The 25,334-nt window shown below is 34.3% G+C and overlaps 1 protein-coding gene across 1 annotated transcript in view; it reads left to right on the top strand.

Annotated features, from left to right (window-relative positions):
• Positions 1–25,334, top strand: part of LOC106867980 (uncharacterized) — a 635,945-nt gene that overhangs the window by 362,006 nt on the left and 248,605 nt on the right. The window contains exon 7 of the transcript XR_016243735.1: positions 16,641–16,679. The gene's annotated coding sequence lies outside the window, so the exon portion shown is untranslated. The remainder of the gene's footprint in view (positions 1–16,640; positions 16,680–25,334) is intronic.

Below are 25,334 nucleotides of genomic sequence, written 5' to 3' on the forward strand. Positions count from 1 at the left end.
ACTGACAGAATCTGAGTTCAAATTCTATCAATGTCGACTTTACCTTTCATCCTTTTAGGGTCAACAAAATAAGTACCAGATGAACACTGGGGTCGATGCAACTGATTTACCCCCTCCCCCCAAATTGCTGGCCTTGTGCCAAACTTTGAAACCGTTAGAGTGCAATATCAATTCTAAGTAAAGCACGAAATAGAGGAAATAATCAATTTTAAGATATCCTTACAGAGCCATATTTTTCTTGTCAACTCATTAATTATCTTAAAATTTAGTAAATTCATTATGAATTTGCCTCTTCTTTTAATTATATTAGGAATTACCCCTAATATTACGTCTCCATGTAGCCTTCTTCTAAACTTACATCTAGCTTAAATGCTGCATGTTGATTGGTTGTTTCCTTCATGATGTCATATAGCACAAGGGTGGTTTATTTCTTGTTCCTGTTTCATAGTTTTTAATAATTCTCTTTGAAAAGGTGACTCATTTTTTTTCTTATTGTTTCTTATGTTTTTTTGTTTAGTTCTGTTAATGACTTCCAGACTAATTTCTGTTTACATCAATCTTCCAAAATGTGTACAAGTTTTGAACCTACTTGCAAATGTACGCCCATGCAATTTATATATAAATTATGCATAAATTGATGCAATCTGCATGGGAATTGTCTTCCAATGTTATATATGTACATACTTACATCTATGTTAATAGTAATCCAATTACGTGATGTATTTGTGTGGGAGAATTAGTGTTTGAGAGAAGCAAAGGGAGATTGAAGAAGAGAGAGAGAGAGAGAGAGAGAGGAAGAGAAAATGAAAGTATTGATTATAAACTAACATTACAAGTCTCATAGCCAGTCATTTATAGTTTCAAATATTGCTAAAAGTGATAATACATTTTGTGTTTTGTTAAGGCAAAATTATGCTTCATGAACTGAGATATGTGGGCCACCAGATAACTTATTCTGGTTGCTGTACTCAGTCAATCCGAAGAGAAAAGAAGACATAGCAGTCTTTCAAATAGGAACAAGTGAAGACATGATCTGCTTTATGACGACAAGGTAATTTGTTGAGTTTACTTAATTGTGAGCAAGTCTGGTCATCAATGGAGAACAAAAGATTTCCACTGTTTGTAGAAATGAGAGGGAGAGAGTGAGATGGGGTGGGCGGAGTGTGAGAGCTCATGGCATAGGTTGGGGAAGAAAAAAAGATGTGTTCCTGGGTATTTGAGTGTCATCAAATAATTAGTCCTCTATAAATTAGGGAGTTTGATTAAGGGACTGACTTCAATCAGCATAACTCTGTAAGTTGTTTAGCCCCGTATCAATTCTGATGAAGCAAAATCATGATCAAAGACACTCCAGTTATGACCCCATGTCTTTTTTCTTCATACAGGCATCCAGGATTGAATGCGTCCTTCTTATTATCAATAATGTCACTTGTGATTTGAGACATTTGGCTACTGTATCAGGCAGATTGAGCAGCAACATTTAGGATGCCTCATTAGCTTACTTTTAAGCTGTCGTTTATGGAGATAAATGATAAAGATCTGACAAAACTATTATGTATTATTACAAAGTATCTTCAAAAGTTATTCCTATTTGGGTCAAATTTTCAAGATAGAATATGATCAGTGCTGAGAAAAGATGCAAAGCAGGAAATATGTGGCAAAGATTGTTTGCCAGCATAACATGGCAGTCCTGGTTTAAGACTAATGTTGCTGTAATTTAGCCCCAGGAGACATCGTCTTCAGTTGGCTATACAACATGATCTGTGTCCTTATATTTTCGAATAAGGGAATGTAGCACCCCCACTCAGCTCAAAACAATATTTGTGTATCGTGATTTCTGGGTTATTTCCCTTCATCAGCACCGAATAATTGTTCGGTTAGAGGTGGTGCTGCCAAATTCCCGTTCGAAATATATAGTTTTCACAATGACAACTAGTAACTGATTTATAAATTAGAAGTCATCCAAATCGTCCAACTCATGCTAGCATGGAAAGCGGACGTTAAACGATGATGATGATGATGAAAATTACTATTTTTAAATATGTTTCTTTGAATATTCTGCATTGCCATAGACAGGGCGCAGTGGATTAAGCTGCCATGAAGAAATGGTGTGTCCATCTGAAGATGTCACCTGAGATAGTCAGGTACCTTGTTTAGAGAAGGATGTATCCTTTATCTGGTTAATATCATGAGTTAAGCTCTGACTTTTGAAAGACACCAGTACTTAAGGAATATTAAGTTATTTTCTTGAGAAGAGATGTTATTGAGGTTTTGAGTGGTTGCTAGTGAAATCAGATCTAGAATGAAACAAGCTAGTGTCTTGTAGAGTCAGTTCTGGTAATGGTAGAACTGTCTGATATTTGGAGCAAGAGTAGAATGTTTATATGTTTTATAAATATCAAAAAGACATTTTGGATTAACAACTGGATGTGATTTTTTTATCAGTCCTTCTAATAAAGGGACAAAAAAAAAAGCAAGAAAAAAAAAGCTCATCTATTCCTTGAAATATTCTGTAAAAGGTAAAAAGGAAGAGATCCCGGTTTGCCTGAGAAAAGGGGTCCATCTTGATGTTGAAGTCTTGATGCAGAGTTAGCGAAGTCTGAATTGCATGCTGATGGTTTGCATGCTGACCTCTCTCATTGGATTGCATAAGGACAGAAGCATGGCTGACAAATCTCAGCTGTTTGATAGAAATGTGGTGAGAGAAAAAAAAAAAGTCTTGTTCAATCATAAATATTTATTGTTAGGTTTTGAAAATGTTGTTTTACCTATCCAATTTCAGTCGTGTTCTGCTTATTAATGAAAAGGTTGTTCTCGGTACTTCTTCACTTCCGGGGAAACTGTCAGTTGAAACAGTTGATATTTCTTGCAATAAGTTTTCCATGTTCTCAATATAAAAATATGCTGCTTTCAACCTACGACAAATAGCTTGAATCAGTTAACAGTTAAATGAAGGTCTGGAGAAAGTTATACATGCTATCTTTGGCTTTTTACATTCTGAGTTCAGATCTTGTCATGGTCAACTTTGCCTTCCATCTTTTTGGAGTCAATAAAATAAAGTACGTCTCAAGTACTGCGGTTGGTGTAATTGATTAACCCCTCCTTGTGGCAGAATTTGTAAGTTGACAAAATCAGACGAAATACTTTGCAGCATTTTATCTGGCCCTTTACAAATTTTGAATTGAAATTACATTGAGATCGAATCTGCTTTTCATCTTCTCAAGGACAAGATCTGGGGTTGGTGTTAGCAATTATCCCCACTTCCCTGGACTTGCTGGCCTTGTGCCAAAATTTAAAACCATTATCATTGTTGTTGTTGTTGTTGTTGTTGTTATCATTACTATTATTCGGAAGTATTTGGTTCATATTCTATTTCTTTAAACTCTGTGCTTTGCTGAGAAGGTCTAATAAGGCTGAAACATCTCCAGCCAAAGTTGTCTGTCATACTAGACAAAAGAATTAAACTAATATTAGCTAATAATGTTTTTTCTTCACTACATAATTATTTCTGATTAGATATTTAATGCTCATTGCATGAAATATGTTAACACAAATACACTTTGCTTTTACTGGACCAGTTTAATCAGGACTGTAAGCAACGGAGGAGCAGAAAACAGCAAAACATTGAACAAATACTTGATAGTATATTAGATTTCTCTCAGTATTCAATGTTCAAATCACTCCAGAGTTTAACTTGCCTGTCATCTTCCAGGGTTTTGGTCAAGTAAACACCACTATTGTATTGATTCTGATTCAATGAATCATTTTGCCTTTTCTACAAACATGTAACTTTGTACCAATGTGAAGTGGTGTTTTCATTAGTGGATGAGGTGGGGGCGTAGAACATATCAAAGCAAGACCACAACATGGCTTCAGTCTTTGGTTCAAGTAATCGCACATCATTTATAAAACCAATATGTTTTAAACATTATGAATATACCATGATTCTATTAATCCATTCACTAACAATATAGAGACTTGTGTCCACTAAAGAATAATTCCTTATTCTTTTTATTATTTACCATAAACTACATCTGCATCGATTTTAACTATTATACTCCAAAAGAATAATAATAAAAAATAACTGTTTTCCTTTTAAGTAATATTTGCAATCACTGCAATCAATTTAAATATTCATATAATATTTGTATATTTAAACTAAAACCAATCACATAAAGATCTCTATGTAATGATATATATATAAAAAAAATCTTGCAGGTATAATAACTGCAGAATCCATCAACCAATCAGTGGTGGACAAATTTATTAGCCAATCAGCAGTTGGCAAATTTCACTTAGCAATCAATAACATTATAGGTATAGAGCTCAAGGGATTTATGGAAAATGGCCAATAATATCTTTGTGTGTGTGTGTGTGTGCCACAAAAGTAGTAAAAGAACTCAAAATGCTTAAACTAATAAAATGAAATAATATATATATATATATATATATATATATATATATATATATATGTATATATGTATATATATATAATGTAACAAATGAAATCTCTTTTCTACTCACTGTATAGACTGTAAAAATCCATGCTCTTCCTCTTCTTAAAACAGTTCCTTAATAATTCTCAGCCAAATTGATGCTCAAAGAGTTTTAAAGTAAGATTCTATTTTTGCAAGGAAGCCATGAAGCACTCGTGTCAGCACTTATTAATGTTATAGATGTACTCAATGGCATAATCAAAAGACTTGATGTCTCTGAATCCACAAAACTTCAACGAAAATTTTCTTTCTTTCTTTTCTATTATTTCAATGAAACAATCATTATCATTATAATAAAATTCTTGATTTGCCATATTTTTATCTTAAGAAATAAAACATAAAATAAATCAGCAGAAATTGATTTTTAAAAAGAGCATAGAAAAAAAAAAATGAAAGAATAAATTCTAAACTAGATAAAAAAATTTTGAAATTGTCAAGATTTCATGTATTGTATTTTTTGTTTTAACTTCTACATAGAAACCTCCTTCCTCCAAGATCTAAATTCCGAGAAATTTGCAGCTGGTCACAGCAGATTATTGATGAAATGGTTGGCAATTCATATCATGTCATTCATCCTAAGCTGTGTCCTTGGTGAATTCATTTAACTGTTGATGGTTTAGTCTGTTTAAATCTACTTACTGTTTCTGTCATCACCACTTCGACAAATTCTTTAAAGTCTGTGCTTTGCTGAGAAGGTCCAATAAGACCGAAACATCTTCAGCCAAAGTTGTCTGTCATACTAGACAAAAGAATTGAAACTAATATTAGCTAATAATGTTTTTTCTTCACTACATAATTATTTCTGATTAGATATTTAATACTCATTGCATGAAATATGTTAACACAAATTTAAATATTGTCTTTTTCCTTATTTTAGATATCGTTGAGTAATTAACCTCGGTGATTTAATACTTTAACATATACTATAAATATATCTATAAACATCTATAAATATGTATCAAAGGGGGTGGGGAAGGGGTAAACAACTCATGCCCATAAGTAGCAGCAGCAGCAGCAGCAACAGTAGTTGTGTTATATTGATAAATGTATAAATGGACTTTCCGTGTTGAATTTAACTTCTCCTATCACCACCGGATGGAGAGAGATGGACTCTACCAAGCAAACTTCATGAAACAGTCTCTAGTGATATCTTTATGGTATGCAACGCCAGAGAAAGACCATTTGGTCTGCAATCTTTCTCTCTCCCTCTGTTTTTCTCCCTCTCTCTCTCTCCCTCTGTTTTTCTCCCTCCCTCTCTCTCTCTTTGTCCTGCTGTCCTTCTTTCTCCCCCTCTCTCTCCCTCTGAACTTCTTTCTCCTTCTCCACACCCTCTCTTTCTAAGGGATATATGAAACAAGTTAAAGCTGAGTACCGGTACTACAAACAAATTCTCTTTGATTTTAGCCCAAGGCCAGTAGTTTTGAAGGGAGGGGCAAGTTGATTACATCACGTGGCACTTTATTTTATCAACCCTAAAAGGATGAAAGGTAAAGTGATGTAAATAAGTGAGAAAAAACCCTGTATATTATAAAGCTATAGTTTAATGTTTTATGCACATACAAGGTCTGATCAATAAGTATTTGGACTGTTGCCATAGTAACGAAGCTAAAGCACGCAGAGTGAAGCCGCTTGGCACAGATTGACCTTGACCTCTGCTGTGCATGCGCATAAAGTTTTGACGTTCTAGCTCACTTCCACTATCTACAGCAGTGCTTGGAAGGAACATGTGTAACGTGTGATCATCGCATTGACCATGACAGAGAAAGTTGTTATGGCAATACCTACTCAAAGGCCTACGCAAAGTGGCAGAAAGTGTATGGAGAGGAATGTATGAGCCACACACAAGTGTACGAGTGGTTCAGACGTTTCCAATATGTCTGAAAAATGTCAATATTGACGAATATTCTGGGAAACCCGCAACAACCAGTAGAACTGAGAAAAACATCGCAGATGTGCATGCTGCTGTGAGGGGAAATCGTCGAATCACCATCCGTGAGTTATATAAATTTGCAGATTAGTTATGGTTCAGTTCAGTCCATGACCACTGAAGATTTGGGTATGAGGTGCATGTCTGCCAAGTTTGTGCCAAAACTGCTTTCAGCTGACCAAAAAGACACTTGGGTTTTCAGTTGCACAAGATCTCCTTGATTGTGTTGAGAATGTTGAAAACTTTGCGTAGGCCTCTGAGCAAGTATCGCCAATCTTTTGGCAAAAATTTGAAGCAGATTCTCTGCTCAACTTTCTCTGTCATAGTCAATGTGATAATCATGCGCAGCACACCTTCCTTCCAAGCACTGTTGTAAACAACAGAAGTAAGCTAGAATATTAAAACTTAGTGTGCATGCAGAGCAAAGTTTAAGGTCAATCTGTGCCAAGCAGCTTCATTCTGAATGTTTCAACTTCGTTACTATGGCAACAGTCCGGATACTTATTGACCAGACCGCACAGGTGTGTGTTCTGTGCACTCAATACAAATATGGTATGGATTCACATATGTTGTGAATTGAATGTCCAAAACATTTCATCAATTTATCTCATAGGAGTCATCTTTATTGCTTACTGTTTTTAGATTTAAACCTAGGAGTTTTTGTTTACTAATTGCTTGGATAATCTCAGTCAATGAAAGCTTTTCAACTCAGTGTGTGAGAGAGAGAGAGTGAGAGAGAAAGAGAGAGAGAGAGAGGCAGAGAGAGAATTTACCGTATTTGTATTTAGTATAAAGAATGCTGCCCTGAGGCATTTCCTCTCAGCCATATTGCTTAGAAGAACTAACTGGGTAGAAGAGGCAGTTAGGAAGAATGGAATAGTCAAAGAAGCAAAGAATATTTTAGCCGCAGTTGAGGAGCCAGTGTTTGTAGCATGGTGGAGATTCAGAGTATCCGCATCAGATAGAGGACCATTTAGTCTTATATAGAACCCAAGATGTGTGTATGTGTGTGTGTGTGTACATGAGGATGTTTGGTGGCTCCACTGCCCCAAATATGTGAGCATAATATCCTAGCTTATTTTTGATCTTCATCTTTAGAATGTGAATTTACGATTATTATATCTACAAAATGTTTCAATCGGTTTCATCTCCAGTCACCATGAGATGTTTTGTTGCTAGATGTCTCCATTTGTTAACTAGGAACTTATATTTCTAAACCAAGACTAGTGATGTCTTTTAAGCCCCTAGACATCCTCCCCCTAGTTGTTAATATTTGGAAAAATTATCATCACAGATAAAAAAAAACAGTTGAAAATTCATTTAGTGATCTTGTCAAATATTTATTTCTGAGTCGTTAGGTTACTTTTATTGATCTAATAATTAATGAGAGTTAAATGATTGATTTCACATGCCACTTGGTTTAACAACACCATGTGATCCTTAAGTGTCTGCAGTGGATCTCACCAGGTTTCAATCATGCAAACCAGACTCCAAGTTCTTTTCCACTTGATCTTTTCTTGCAGATAAAATTTCAGCAGATATATAAGCTGTGCATCAGTTGCATCAATCTCACCTGTCTACAAGGATCTGGCAAAGGTCTTGGTCACAGCTCCTTTAAAAAAAATTTTTTTTTTTTTTTTTACCTTTGACTAATTTCTATAATCTGCTGTAGAGAATAATTACCAACCACTTCAAAACCTTATTTGCAATGAGACTGGCATTCCATCTAAAGGATGCTGCTACTTCTCTCATCCACTTAACACGAATGTCCAAAGCTAGGAACTGCTTTTATGTCCTACCATAAGGATTTGTGGAACTATTTTATTGATCAATCTAACCACTGAGGTTTTGTGAGGTAACATATTGCTTTGTTTTCCATATATTGTATTCTTCTGCTGGCACTTTTAAGCTACAAACTAGATCATCAATTATCCACAAACTGTCTGACATACTTTATATGAGTGACTGTTCCAGCTTACATTGTCAATATATGCTTGTATGTATTTGTGTGTGTGTGTGTGTGTGTGCTCTCATGCATTCCCGTGTGTGTCCAGGTTCTTATTAATTCAGCATTCATTTTAGTATCTGTACAGTACTGTAAACATATATGTATGTGCATATATATGTATGAATGTGTGTGTGTGTGTCTGTCTGTCTGTCTGTGTGTATGTACATAATTTATACATTATTTGTCATGATTAATTTCGTCACTGTCGTTGTCATCATCCATCATCATCATCATCATCATCACTGCTAATGACAAACATGTATAATGTAATATAACTAACTAAATGTTAATAGCAATGAAACCTTACAGATGTAGCTTGATATAGTCCCCCTCCCCGCCGCCGTCCACCACAGACATCATCACCCCTGCAAATCAATTATTGTGGGACCAAAGACCAAATAAGTAAAAGATTAAGGACACAAATACGATTGTATGGTTAAGAAGTTTATTCGGTAAGTTTGTGGCCAATGAATAATACATATATGCATTTATGTATGTATGCATTTGTGTATCTCTTTCTCTCTCTCTCTCTCTCTCTCTCTCTCTCGCTCTCTCTCTCAACCCAGTCTGTTGAAACCATTAACCAATTGTACTAAAAGGCTCTGATGAATTTCAGTGCCTGACACACCTTCTGAGCAGAGAAATCGGATCACTGCTCTTTGTTCTTCTTTGGTGCACATTGCCAGTGGAGCAGCCATGCTTACACTGTAAAGCCAGAAAGAAAAATGGCACAATCAGGCTCAAACTTTTGATCATTTGACCACAAGAGTACCAACTGTAAGCACGCTTGCGCAGAAGGCAGTGTTAATAATAAAGATATGTTGTGGTGAAAGTGCAGACAATTTTTGACTTCCCCTTGCATTTTCTGTTATAGCTCCAGGTCAACCAGACATACATACAGACAGACAGACTGACAGACATTCATTCAATTATGAATTAAAACCAGTGCTAGTGTTATAAACATTACTGAAGGCACATACTTAATGTATATGTTTTGATTGTTCACCAGTTCACTGTTTCACGGAGCTCTGGGGACGACTCCCTCATAGCACTGGGTGTTAAAACACCTACAAGTCCTAGACAGGTGAGACAACTCACCTCCAGTCCCATCCGGGGATGATGATACCGATATTTTGCCATCATATACATGAATTGAACCAGGGGTGAACGAAATATGTGTGTGTGTGTGTGTGTGTGTGTGCGTGTGTGTATGTGTGTGTGTGTGTGTGTGTGTGTGTGTATTCACATATACATATATGATGGGGTTCATACAGTTTCCATTTACCAAATATATTCCCAAGCAGTGGCTGACCTGGTGGGGGAAGGCCCATTGTAGAATATATGTGTGTGTGTGTGTGTGTGTGTGTGTGTGCACATGCAAACATGAATGTGTGTGTGAATGGTGACATCTCACAGCTGCACTTGAGCGAAACAATGAATGATGTTTACATTGCTTGTTGACATTATTACTGATTGTTCTGTGCTTTTGAAGGCCTGCAGAATAAAAGAAATCCCTTATTTGAAAAACAACTGAAGAAGATCCAGCCACAAAATTCTGCCTCAAATATGTCCCCATCCAACCCATGTTAATATATTAAACTCAAGTGTTGATTGAACAAGTGCCTAAACTCACACTCAACTGGTAATTTGCATAATGGTGCAAATGTTGATATCTTGTATTATCAACATAAGCACTGCAAAGTGCTTCTGTGATCAATGTAAGGTAGATACAGGTAGACTTACAGCTCTGTGATTTAGGAAATGGTTTGGAATATAGGTGTTTTGGTCAAGTCCCATTTGCTTGTACTAATTTCCATGGGAGTTAAAAAATTAAAATCATGTATATTTCCTTCAATTCTGGATTAATCATAAAAATGTCATGTAATTACAATTATTATCATTGACTCAATTATCAATATTTCAGCATTACTTTTCATAATTCCTTGGTTTGTATTGATTTGTCGTACAGCATATGGTCAATTGTTTTAGTCTGTCATCGTCCGTTCTGTGAGACTCACTGTCCTGAGACCTAATCTTACCACATTTTGACCTTTCTTCATTTCTATAGCTACCCTCCATCAATAGCACACAGCACTTTTTCACCCAGCACCTTTCATTCTTTCACCTCACATGTCAATACCAATGCACTCACATCTTTTGTATGCATTAGCTCACACTTTTAATGTGCAGTTACTCTCTCAGCTCATTTATGCTCAGCCTTTCATGCAAGCTATCCATTTAATCTCATTAGCTGCATCTTTAATGTCTTATTTTACTTTGAAGTTAACCTTCCAGTCATACTGTTTGACCTATATAATGCATCTTCAATCTACTGTGTTGAAGATACTGTACATAACCTTAGAAACATGCTTTACTGCTTATAAAATCTTCGCATTGATCATATATATACATACATGTATGTGTAAGTGTGTACACTATATATATATATATATATATATATATATATATATATAAACAGACACACACACATATACATACTCATGTGTGTATAAGTGTATATATATATATATATATATATATATATATATATATATATATATATATATATATATATATATATATATACTATAATGAAGAAAGCTGAGAGTAGGAACTTTTACTAAAAGAAAGCAATTACTAAAGTCTACAGTGTCTAGAAAACTCTTCTGAATTCCAATTGTTATATATTTTTATTCACTGTGGCACTGTGAGATAGTATTTTTTTTAAATGTCTCTGTTTATGCTTCTGGAAATAATAAGGTTGTCCAAATAATTGCAATATTATTTTCTACATACATATCAGTAAAAACATTTCTCCGAACCATTGTAAGTTCAATTCAGCATGAGCCAAATTATGTTGATTCCATTATCTTTCCATATCTGTTGGCTATTATTGAAGAAATAGAAATCTCAATAAGAAAAGTGGTTTTAATTAATTTACAACATTTTAATCAAATATAAGCAGCATAACTACAGATTGGTGTTGCCTGCCCTATTGCTGGACATGGTATTTTATGTTGGCTTTTTACAGTGGAAGATATTAATAATACACTGCCAACTGGGAGGAGTGAAAACTGATGGGCCATAGATAGCAGCCTCTGGAGCATTGTGTAAATGTTCATAATTGCTCTGTCTGAGTACCTGAAGTTGTCTGTGTGAAAGTCCAAAGCTGTCTGCTATCTGTTTGACTGCCTTTCGAGTTGAGTACCAAACAGATTTTATAGAGTGAAAAGAGGATAAATTTTAGAAAGGGCTGAGAGGCCATATCACAACTCAGCTTCACACTGATTGGTCAATTTATAAATGAATCCCGTGAAACTGTGGTGGCTCACTTGCAATAGCTATCCAAACATCTAGCAGTTACACCCCTCTTTTATTATATATTTCTCTTTCTCTCTCTCTCTCAATCTCTCTATCACACACACACACACACACACTGTATCTGCACATTTAAAAGTAAGGAAAACTGGTAGAATATAAAAAAAAAGGCAGTATAAAAACAACAAACATGATATTATTCTGTAGGACAGGAAACAAAAATCATGCTGTATTGCAGAAGTCAACTGCCTAGCAGATGTGAATGTCTCATCTGAAATTGGGGAAAGAGTTACAAGGAACTTGCTGTTATTGTAGCCAGGCTATGGATTACCATTTGTACCTCTCATCATAGGTACACTGGCTCATGTAACACATTTGCTAAAACAAGAAGTCTAGAAACTCTTGGGTTTTCTAAGAATGTACACAATAAACTAACATCTCCCATGTCCATTCGATTAGTAGCAATAGTGAAACATTCCACAGACACTCCTTTTGAGTTTCTCTGAATGAATGTAAAGAGCCTGTAGCATATACACACACACACATAAAGGGTGATCACACATACACACTAGTCTACTAAAGAGATATGTACACCTTTTACATAAATATGTTTATATGTATTTCGTTTTTGGATTTGGTTTGCAAGATTTTTTATGTGATTTCGTGTGTTGAAGCATCTTCTGTTGTGTCTGGGGAGAGTCATTTTCTTATCGTGCCTTAAAATTTAACACACTCACCGAAAATTTTAAGAAAAAAAAAAAAAAATAAGTGGAAATTTTAACGGTGAGTGTGTTAAATTTTAAGGCACGATAAGAAAATGACTCTTCCCAGACACAACAGAATATGTTTATATGTGAGCCTACATCTACATATAGGCTGACTTATTCATGAAACTTTGGAAATGTCTGGACTGAAAAACAACAAGAGCAAAAAAAAAAATGTGTCACTTTGTTAGTGATTGGCTTTAATTCTTTAAAGAACTTAAATATATCTTGAAGAAAACACATATACAGATGCAAAGAAATTATGTATGGAAGTTGATTTGTTGTGTGATGTGCCTTTCTTTTCAAACCCCTGAGTTAGGAAACTCCTCAGTTAAGCGATCATCGTGAAACACTTTTTTTCTCGTTTCATCTCTGTTTTAATTTAATTCCCATACAAAATTTCAATGTTTGTTTTGTTATGTTTGTTTTTCGATTCCTTCCCAATAATGTTCCTCTATCAAATTAATTCTTTGTTTGAAGATTCCTATTCCGTAATAGATCTGTCTTAATTAAGTAAAACCAGAATAGAACATTTTGCATTAGAAACAAATCAAAGAGAAATTTTATGAAATAACTAACTAAAATATATCTCAAACACTTCTTTATTTCAAGCCATTACCAACAATAGAAAAAGTAGTATAAAATGGAATGAATAAATAATGGGCAATATATATATGTATATATATATATATATATATATATATATATATATATACACATGTACACATATATATAAAGAGATAAATAAATACATATGTATGTATATATATATATAGAGAGAGAGAGAGATATTTATATATGTATGTATGTATGTATACATGTGCACAGACACACACGTTGATGGTGCATTGTAAATATGGTTCTTTTCTTTTCCATTAATTCTTTTTTATTTGTATTTTGCCTTTTTATCTTGCCTCACATTATTTACCTACATACATTTCTACTCAGCTCTTTGTTTGTGTACCCTAACATTCACATATTAACTTTATGCACACACACACACACACACACACACACACACACACACAGAGCTAGAAAGAGATATGTATGTTGTACTACATTCAAGATTTAATAGATTTGCAAATTTGAATTATGTTCATCTTAAGTAGCCAGGTCTTGTGCTTCAGTATTACAGCCAACGCCATCAACACCATCATCACTACATATGACACACAACACTAACATCATTGTCACTATGGCCAAAAAAAGACTTCAAAATTATACCACCAGCATGATTGGAACAACTGTTACCTCCACTGACACCACCATTATCACAATCGTACAGCAATAATCTGAATTGCCACTATCTACCACCATCATTACTAACACCTGAACTACAACAACCAGCCTTGCCTTGACTACTTCTGACTTTTATCACTACCAACAGGGAGCTTCTTTATCTCCTGCTTGACACAGCAGCCAAAAATCACTTTGAAAATACACTCTACCTACTTGAAAAAAGGACACATTTGTTTATATCAATGCATAAACCAATGTCTGATAAACAGATGGAATGGTCATGGCTGGAATGTCTTTCATCATATATCTATTTTGATCATAATTGACTTGAGACCAAACAGCAACACTACTGCCACCACAAAAAACTGTAAACTCTAAAAGACATAAAATGGCAACTTTTATGATGTTACTCTATCAAAGCCAAATATTTTTTGAAATAAATCAATCTATGTTTTTATCTATTTAGGATAATTCGCCTTTTTAAGTGAAATAAAAAATAAAAGGTACCGTTGTAGGAAGTTTTCCAACCAATAGAAATAAAAGCATTTACTTTTAGCATTGATTTTTATCATTTCTTTGATTCGTAAGGAACCAGTAAATTTATGGCAAACAACGATGTTTCACTGCAATGTTAATAGCAAATAATACTTTTTCACTAGCAGCTATATCATTTCATTAAAATATTCCCAGAAACTTCGGTTGCAGTATTTATTTTTCTATGTTTTTGTATAGTTTCATTCTTATCGGGTGTTTTTACTATTTTTTATCCTTTTTTTCCTTATTTGTTTTGTTGTCATTGTCGTTTTCTTTTCTTTGGTAGAAGGTATTTTCTTTTGTATGATTTCAAGAGGTTGGTAGACAAAGTCTATATTGAAGATCTTCTTCCAAGTTGAGCCATGTCACTCCTTGGAACTATGATTTATTATAGTAAATTTTCTCAGTAGACTCTGAAAAAATGAGTTATGGTCTGTCACTCCCAATATATATGTTTGGTATCATCAGAAAAACATCACTTTCTGTGGTGGATACATTCTCTGCAATGCTAGAATTTTCCTCCTTCAAACCAATTTATTCCACTTTTGAACTGAATTTTACCTTACTGAACTATACTGTATTGAACAGAATACTAGAAACAAAATGACCAAATGTTTATTAGTGTAGAAGTATTGAGTAAAATTCATTGCACATATTTCATTGTGTATTTGGACAGTAAACTTTATTCTTTATGTCCAACTTCTTTTAACTGCTGGAAATACATTCAGGTCACTTGAAATATCTCATCTGCTTAATGCCACGAGAAAAGAGCTAAGAATTGATTTTTAAAAGCCTCTTGGAGAGGTGACATTTACTATATATTTTATATATTAAGCCTGCTACCATATACTAATTTATAATACTACAGTGTATCTTTATATGTGCATTCATTGCATGAACAAAGAAGCCTGTGTCGCTGTAGAAGAACAACCACAAGTGAAGTTGATAAAGAAGCAATACACTAGTGACTGAAGAGTCAAGTGTTTATATATCGTTTGTCATGCGGCTCTAAATTGCAGTTGAAGATTATATGTAATGCATCATTGTCCGGTCAGCTAAAAGGTAAAAATATGTCATGAGAAGTAAATTCACTGCTTACAGCAGTGGTAATACTAAAGCAGTTTTGGCTTAAAGTCATCACTGTTTGGCTTGGTTTGGTTGGTCTAAATTGCTTTAGATAGACTCTCTTCATACATTAGTAATGCTGTCATCTCTGAATTTTGTTATCCAATAATTACAAAATCTTGCTATGATTGTTTTGTCTTGTGCTTAAATGGAAACCTCTAAAAAGTTAGATTGTCCACTATTTCATCTCATATAAAGTTATTATGTTATATAACCACCTACACACTCAAGTTATATCTCCCCATATATGTCATTGTTAATCTGTTGTTATATCACAGCATTATATTTTTATTGTGATATGATACATCTGGAAACCAGGTGAAAAGACTAACAGCAAAATCACTTACACCTAGTCTTTACTGGTTTATACATTTTGTCACCTGTGTGTTTCCATAATTATTCATTTGCAGACTGCAACACTTCGACTTAAATTCTCTCCTGCGATGATCTTTCATGGCAACCTTTACATATATAACATCACCATAGCTACATCCCAAAGATTAGAGTCTTTATTTCAGAAAATTCCCAAGGTACCTTTTCCGTTAAACATATATAGTTAATTGCAGGATGATGTACTTAGTGTTGTAAATGAAAAACAATTTTCAGCCAACTAAAATTAAACTCTTGAAAAGAAAGATCATTAGAGTTAATGATTAAACAAATGGATAGTCTTAACAAAAGAGCCATATCCTTTCAAAAATTTTGTGTGACCTAGTAAGTGTAGACTAGTCTAGCCTATACTTCGCTGAGGAAGTTTAATAAGAATGAAACATGGCTGGAGTTGTCACTGTACTGAAATGTTTCTACTTAATTTCAAATCAGTTTATATTTTCAAGTTATCTCTCTTGCCTTCTTTGACTTTTCTTTTCTCTACAAGTTTTATTTCAATTGATTAAATTTTCCTTTTCTTTTTTTATTTTACTCACTGCACTTAACTATGTGTTCCTCATGCAGAAGGCACCTTTGGATATTTTCCTATATCACTATTTAAACCTAGAGATTACTCATCTTGATCAATTGTTGATTATCTACAAAACTCAACTCCAACTAAGACTGGAATACTGCACACATACGTGCAGTATTGCTATTATTATTATGCATGCAAATAATCAATATTTATCTCCCAAAATACCATCAACCTAAGAAAGCCTTCAAAGTTCTTGGACACTATTCCTCATGGTCTAATTAAAAAAATGAATTCTCACCTTTATTTTGGTTTTTCTTTCTAGGTTCCTGATAGAAGTACTGCCCAAGGATTACATCTTGAAGTAAGTGGAATGTTATTTTTCCTTATGTCTTTCTCTCTCACGTCTTTATACGATTAATCTGGCAACCCAGTGGAAAGGGGCACAGGGGCAAAAGGGAAGAATATGGTGCCAAGCAGAGAAAAAACAGTTGAAAGAAAAAGTGTTTGTGATTCACTTGGAGGCGCTGAAAGACAAAGTCATCATCATCATCATCATTATTATTTAACATCCGTTTTCCATGCTGGCATGGGTTGGATGGTTCAACTGGGGTCTGGGAAGCCAGGAGGCTGCACCAGGCCCCAATCTGATCTAGCAGTGTTTCTACAGCTGGATGCCCTTCTTAACACCAACCACTCCGAGAGTGTAGTGGATGCTTTTTACGTGCCACTGGCACAGGTCAGAGGAGCTGGCATCGATCACGTTCGGATGGTGCTTTTTACATGCCACTGGCACGGAAGCTAGTTAAGGCAGCACTGGCATCGGCCATGTTCGGCTGGTGCTTTTTACATGCCACATACATCATAAATATATTGTCCTCCTTCATGCTACCACAACTGCTCTAATTGTGTGTGTGTGTGTGCATTCATGCAAGTGTGTGTGTGTACATTTTGTGTTCATACATGTGCTTGCTTTGCATGCAGTTATCCATCACACCCGAGATAGTTTTTGCAAATTTGGAAGCCTGCATTTTTGTGGGGAGTTAAATTATTTTTTTAATAAAATTTACCATTCCTCCCATCAGTAACCTTCACCAATAAATTAGAAGTATCTGCCAGTTGTCAACCAAGTAGACTGAAGCAAACAAAGTAGTGTCCCTTACTTCATGATTAAATATTCTGAATTTACATTAATATAGTTAATATAATTCAACATTTTAATCTCACAACCACTAATTATAGTTCTTTTTATATATACAATTTAATTATTGATTTTTTTTTTTTTGGCTATATCACTATAGGGATTGTAAAGGTTATAATGTTTTGAATCATCTGATATTCATTTAACCAATTTCATATGTCAAACTAGGTTACAAAATGCAGCTGACCTGTGGTTTTTAATTATCTCAGTCATCTCACTCCTCTTATATATCATCTTTACAAATTAATATCTTACATTAGCAGAAGGATTCAAATTTAGGCAAACAATTTAATTGTTGCTATCAACACCAGAGCTTGTCAAGTATTTACTTTATCAATTCCTGAAGAACTCAACATAAAGTTGACTCTGGTATGATATGAACTCAGAACTAGAAGAGTCATAGCTAACTGCTGCAAAGGATTTCCTCAGCCCCCTCTACTAAATTTGCCAATCCAATGCAATTAATCTTAATCTTTGCATTATAATCACATATATTAAAATATTCCACACATGTTAATCACCACATTTTAATTAATTCCTAATGACGTTTGTCTGGCAGAAATTATACATGATAAATAAGTAGCATTGGTGACATTAGGAAATACTGTGGAGGTCACTTTGTGGTATTTAATTCTTCGTTGTTAAGATTCCTTACAAAGAATCTAAATGCAATACGCTCGTCATTGGAATTGTACTGATATGAAAATGAATCTATGCATGAAGTTAGTACAAATCTAATTACATACCACTCAAAATCTTTTTAAAATAGTAAAACACCAAATGAATTTAAACGAAAATAAATTTATAATTTTTCAAGATGTAACTGCTACAAAAAAGAAAAAAATGAAAGAAAACAAAACTGGTATTGAAGTGAGACTCAGTTGGTTATATAATTAATTTTAAGGATGGTAAAGGCAACAACCGAATAGGTAAAAAGGTTCCAGTTTTAGGATCAATTAAAGCTTTTAAAAGATAGCAATGGGAAACTATATGGAAATCTGTTGCTGAGAAGTGGGAACAATATGAGCCGTAAAATCTGATGGTGATGTGAAGTATTTCTAAATGAGATGCTATGTTTAGGGTCCTTTGTCTTAAAACAAAACTGATGTGATGGATGAGGCTAAGTGTTTATTGAGAATCATGTTGTGGTTGACACATATGCAGACTAACAGTGGACACAATGCTCTCAATTGTCAAACAGTGGTAGAGGGGACAAAAAAAAAAAAAAAGACACACACACACACATATGTGATAGTCTTCTTTCAGTTTCCATTTATAAACATGAACTTCTTTCAATTTCAATCTACCAAATCCTTTTATAAGTTAATGTATACATTTATAATCACAGAATGTTATGAGAAACTATTGCAGGATCAGTTTTTGTTTGTCTGCAATAAAGACAGTTTAAACATATCTAGTCTCCAATATGCACCAAAACACTCTCAGTTTCTATGGAAATTTCACCTGTAGTATTGACATAAGTTGTTTGTGTTGAGGTAAAATGCATTGATGTCCAAGTTAAAAGATGATCAAAGGCAAGAATAAAGATATAACTTATATATATATTTTAATGCATGTATGTGGGACTCTCTTATATATACATGTATATAAGTATGTATGTTTGATGTATATGTGTGTGTGCATGCATGTGCACATGTGTATGCATGTACTTTTGACATAGTAGGGCACCAGTATCAATGCACGTACATGTGCACACATGCATATATGAAATATGCATGTGAAATATGTAATATGTATATAGTATATTACACACGCACACATATACATGTTTATGTAGATATATATGAGCAAATCAGTATCATTTTATCACTTTGTAGATTTATTGATGTGGAGAGATGGAGTTGATATCGATATTTTGTAGAGGTCAAATGTACAGAAAAGCTAAAAAAAAAAAAAAAAAGCACAAGACAACAAAATAAACATAAAAAAGAGAGAAAGAAAAGGAGGCAAAAACAAGCTGTATATGAATACTTTGAAGAAAGAAATCAAAGTGCAGTCGTCAGTATGTGACCTGATCTTTAGCGAAAGGTCGTCGAATGTGAATGGAGGAGAATAAGAAAAGAGGGTTTGTAATGACAGAGAGAAAGACTGCAAGGCAATGGCGGGTGGGGGGTGGGGGGTAATTTTTGCAAGTGCAAAGAAATGGTCAAAGCTGTTTAGATTGCGATGATATTTTGTAGTCGGAAGTTCAGTATGCCCCAGAACAGCTTACCAAGATACCAACTAGTTTATATAAATGCATATTGATGTTTGTGTGTGTAAATTTATATGTATTTCATATTATGGTTATAAATTAGGTTTTGTTTTGCAATTTTTCATTTCAAGTGTGAAAAAAACTATAAGCCAAAACAAGTTTGAGTGTGTGTATGTGTACACACACACACACACACACACGTATGTGTATGTATGTATACACACAGAACACTAAAAGAACTGAATTATTCATGTGAAATATTGCATTTTTGTTGTTGTTGATATACTTTTAGATTTTTTTTTTTTCTCTGCTCTTATTTTATTTTGGTTTCATTGTAAACCAATAACTATTCTTTATTTTTGTACACTAATAAATATTTGACTTTCTTGATAAAAGAAAAACTGAAAAAAAAAGCCAAAAAAAAAAAAGCAAACTACTTTACATCAAGATTTACATCAGTCTCTTGTGAAAAAAATGTATAATTATGAAACCTTTTATTGGATTAATTAGGAAAAGCATTGGCAACTGTACTCGTTTCACTATTGACCTACACTTCTGCATGTACACACATAAATCCGCTCTCATACTGACACAAACTTCTGTTTCTCTTACACACGCCCACATACATTCATGTACATCTTCAGTTAGTTAGTTATCAGGAGACTTCATCTACAAACACCAAAATAATTGATTCTATACGCTTAGTTTAGTTTTGAGTCATTATTCTCTGAGTGTATTATTTTTATTAGTTTTGTTCTTTTTTTCACAGTTTATCAATGATTTCTCATTAATTTTGGATTGATATTGGTTCAACACTACGACTGAATAACAACTCTCGGGTACATTGAGATTGATTACAACAATACTTTTGTGTAAAAAATTTCTAGGCAGTTTTTCTGTAAGTTCTATAGATGTTTTGGTGGCACCTTTGAGTCTGGCATCAACTTTGCCTTCCTTTCATCATCTTTGATAGAGTGATGGTCAGTGAAATAAGTGGCACTCAAATGTTGAGTAGGGTGTTGGTTTAGTCAGCTCTACCCTTCTGCAACAATCTGTGGCCTTGTGCCAATCATCATCATCATCATCATCATCATTATTGCCCCTTTTTGTTGTTGTTGTCATCATCATTATCATCATTGTCATTATTGTCATCATCATCATTCATCAACCTCCACTTCCTGCTCCCCTTCCTTCTCTTCCTCATTATCGTCGTCGTCGTCATCGTCATCATCATCATCATCATCATCATCATCATCATCATCTTCATCATCATCATCATCATCATCATCATCATCATCAAATTTAACTTTATTATTCTGAGTTTGATAAAATAAAATTCTAGTTAAAAGCTGGAATTGATTTTTAATCAACTGCATAACCTCTCCTCTTAATTTCAGACTCTTGTCTAATTTAGAAAATGCTATTATTATTGAGAGCAGGGGATTACTGGATTGGTAGTGCACTGGATAAAATATTTTGCATTGCATAATTAAGCCTCTTGATTCTGGTTTCAAATCTCACCATGGTCGATTTTGAGTCTCATCCTTCCAGTCAAGCTATGAGGTTGATGTCATTCACTGTTTCCTCTAACCCCAAATTTGTGGCTTTTTTGAATGTGCTACAAATAATTACTTCTAACATAGGTACCTGATGAGTTATCGTTTCTTGTCTTTCCGCTACCAATCACACAGTCCCTTCAAAAACATTTCTGACTTAAAGACCCCTTTAGGTTATGAATGACCATGGGATTGCACCTAGAAAGTTCCTCTCCAAGGCACAAGTCCAGGCAAGGCTGTTTATAGAAGAACAGCAGTTGCCCATGCATACCAGATTCCCCTCTCCATGTTATCCCCTCTCCGTGTTATCCCCTCTCCATGTTATCCCCTCCCCATGTTATCCAAGGGAAAGGCAAAAGCTGATACAGCTTGGCACCAGTGTCACTGCAACTTATTTCTACAGCTGAGTGAACTAGACTAACGTGAAATAAAGAGTCTTGCTCAAGAACACAACACACAGCCTGGTCTGGGAATCAAACTGACTACCTCATGATTGTAAACTCGATGCTCTAACCACTGAGCTATGTGCCTCCACATTCTGACTTAGCCGGAAGCAAAAAGCCATTTCTAGATATTTTCTTTTTGTGTATCCGTTTTCACTTACATTCTTTTTATAACGTTTGCTCTTCCAGCTATTCTGAAATATTTTGACCATGTTCTTCATTTGTCTCTTAATATATTTTCACACTGTATTTCTTGTTCTACTGGAATAAATATTCCCTCAAAAATGACTGCTGTTTCAATCAGATTCTTTAGATAAAGTTCTTTGTAAAGAATTTCTTTTTATAAAAATCTAAAATTGTCTTAAATTTTATTTATTTATGCTTACTTTGAATTATTTTATTCACGCTTCTTTTCTCTTTGTTTTGAGAAAATGTTGAGTTCAGGTGAAAACTGATTATTTGCAATAAGTTTCTGAATTCATTTTCTTTACTTTAAAAAAAAAAAAAAGGTTCCTTAAAAATACCTTTGTTAAAAAAGAAAAAAAAACTTGGTGAAGGAGTTAGTTCCCTTCAACACCTCTACATGGCTTATAAAATTGAAGGTAACACCTGAGCCAGAAGTGTTACATAGAATGTAAGAACAGATACAACATAACATACCTACCCACAAATTCTAATGCTACTTTTCTTCTATATCTATTCTCTTACCAAATCACACACACACACATACACACACACACACACACACACACACACACACACACACACACACACAGAGCCTTGTCTTGTCATTCATTTGACATACACAAATTCATTCTACATGATGATGGTGGTGGTGGTGGTGGTGGTGGTGGTGGTGGCAGCAGTTGTGACAGTGGTGCCACCAGTGTTAACGACGATAGTAATGATGATGGTAATGGTGTATGAGTATATATTTGAAAAAAGCCCTTAAAAAAAAATAGACCCAAGTGAATAAGCATTTGAAATGAAATGTGATTGGATGGAGTGAAAGGTTTACAACATGATTCATTCTTGATAGGTTCGGATCAAAATTGATTTGACTGGTCCTGATTAGTAGCCCGAAGAAGTATTTCTTTTTTTTCTGTCTGGAAATTGTGCTAAATAAAGCTTACACTTAAAACTGTCGAAAGATTACGACGGAATTAGCATCACCGTTGTCATCATTATCAACATGCTGTGTGTCCTGTGTCTCTGTCTCTTGAAGAATATCAATGAATTTAGTAACATAATGGGATTTCTTATTATATCGTTCCAGGGTCAATATAATCAAATACACTGTAGAAGATGGCGCTCCAGCATGGTCACAGTCTAATGACTGAAATCAGTAAAAGGGCGTGAGGGGAGAGAATAGAAGGAATATTATATATCCATGTTATATAATCAGCTTGAAGTACTAAAGCAGCATGTGTGTGTGTGTGTGTGTGTGTGTGAGGTAATTATAAATGCAATCACATGTGTTTAAGAAAACATATCTTGAAGCCCCACTCAAAAACAACTCAGCTGGATTTGATTGGTTTTTGTCATTTTTATCAGTTGTCTACTTGAATTTGTCTTATTGTGAGAGAAGCCACAGCTTAGAGTTACTTATAAAAAAAAGAAAAAAAGATGCTATGAATAATAAGGTGTAGACACCTCAGACAAGTATCTTTTACAATAGACACAAACCAACCAAAGTCTTGTGAGTAAATTTGCTAGACAGAAACTGAAAGAAGCTTGGCATCTGTGTTTATGATTGCACTTCTTCAAAAAATAATTTATCCCCAAGCAGGTGTGTCATCAGTTCCCCTGTTAACAGACTGTCTGCTGGTTTTTGCCTTCAAAGACATGTATATATAATGTGTGTGTGTTCGTGTGTTTATCCTGCCACCATCGCTTGACAACTGATACTGGTGTGTTTACATCTCTGTCACTTAGTGGTTTGGCAAAAGAGACTAACTAAATAAGTAGTAGGCTTACAAAGAATAAGTCCGGGGTGTTGATTTATTCATCTAAAGGTGGTACCCTAGCATGGCTGCAGTCAAATAACTGAAACAAGTACAAAAATAAAAGAATACACACACACACACACACACACACATATATATATATATATATTTGTATATGCACATATATGAATATTATATATATATGTGTGTGTGTGTGTGTGTATATGTATATATATACATACATACATCCATACATAATATATATGCACATATTTGAATATATATATATATATATATATATATATATATATATATATATATATATATACATATACATATATATATATATATATATATATATATATATATATATCTTCCTTCTATTCATTCATCTGCATGCAACTACTTATATATCTTAAATTTTCTAATCCATTCACATGCACTCTCTTAGCTATTTTAAACCTCCAATTCTTACTTACTGCTGATGTATTGAATATATGTGTGTGTGTACCTATCTATCTATCTATCTATCTATCTATACACACATACATAGGCACACACACACACGCATACATAAACACCCACTTGTATATATATTTCTTACACTGTATTGCTGTATGACATTTTGTTTCACCTGACTCCCCTTACACATTCACATAGATTGCTTCTTTCTGCCCATAACACAACATATCTTTTCCTTTCTCGCAACTCCTCTGCCTGCAAAAACCAAGAGCCATCACCTCTGCACTGCTCTTTGCTCTGTACTCTCGTGTTCCGTTTTCTCTGTTTTGTCCTCTTTGATCTGTACTCCATTATTTGATGTTCATGTTGTCAACTTCCTTGTCATCACCAAAGACCTGATGACACAAGAATATATTTAGGGGCCCTCTAGGGGTCTGGTTTCGAGTGGTGGGTAGATATTTAGTTCAATTGCATCTAGCACCATTTGAAATCAGTACCTCTGCAGGTTGCCATGACAACTAATCTGAACTAATAACTCAGTCTTCTGCTGCCTCTGGGGAGGTTTTCAGAAACCTGCCTCACTCTTTTATCAAACTTTTATTTCATTTACAATGTTTTTTCTCACTTACTTTTCATCTTATTATCCTCTCTCTCCATTTTATTCTCATCCTCCTCGTCCACCACCCTCACTATTTCCCTCTCTTAGCCAGATTTTCCAATTCCATTTTTTTATTGCTGTTATTACTGATACAATTGCTTCTGTGTAATTCCTCTCACCTCATCTTTCAATATAACAAATATGGTATTCTCATCAAGTGTTAACCCATACCACTATATAGGTTTCTTTAGTATTTCTGCCAATACATAACCCATACCATTAGCATTCTAGTTCACCTGCATTTTACCATATTCTTCATGTATATCACTGGTGCTTTCTTTAATTCTAAACTCACATTTATTCATCTAAATTAATTCATATGGCATAGAATCATTCCTAATACTTAATCCATTCCTTGAGTCATTCGTTTAACCCTCACTCTTCTTGTTTTCTCAAACCCTACTCTTTTGCTTCCTATCTTATTTCTATTTTCTCATACCGAACTTCATTGATAATCTCCAGTATTTTCTCACTTCTAATCCTTAGAGTTACTCTTTTCTCTATCTTTTAATCCATAATTATATTCCCTATTTCTATA

Source organism: Octopus bimaculoides, chromosome 11, assembly GCF_046866305.1.
Source record: "Octopus bimaculoides isolate indiv1 chromosome 11, ASM4686630v1, whole genome shotgun sequence".
Classification (NCBI taxonomy): domain Eukaryota; kingdom Metazoa; phylum Mollusca; class Cephalopoda; order Octopoda; family Octopodidae; genus Octopus; species Octopus bimaculoides.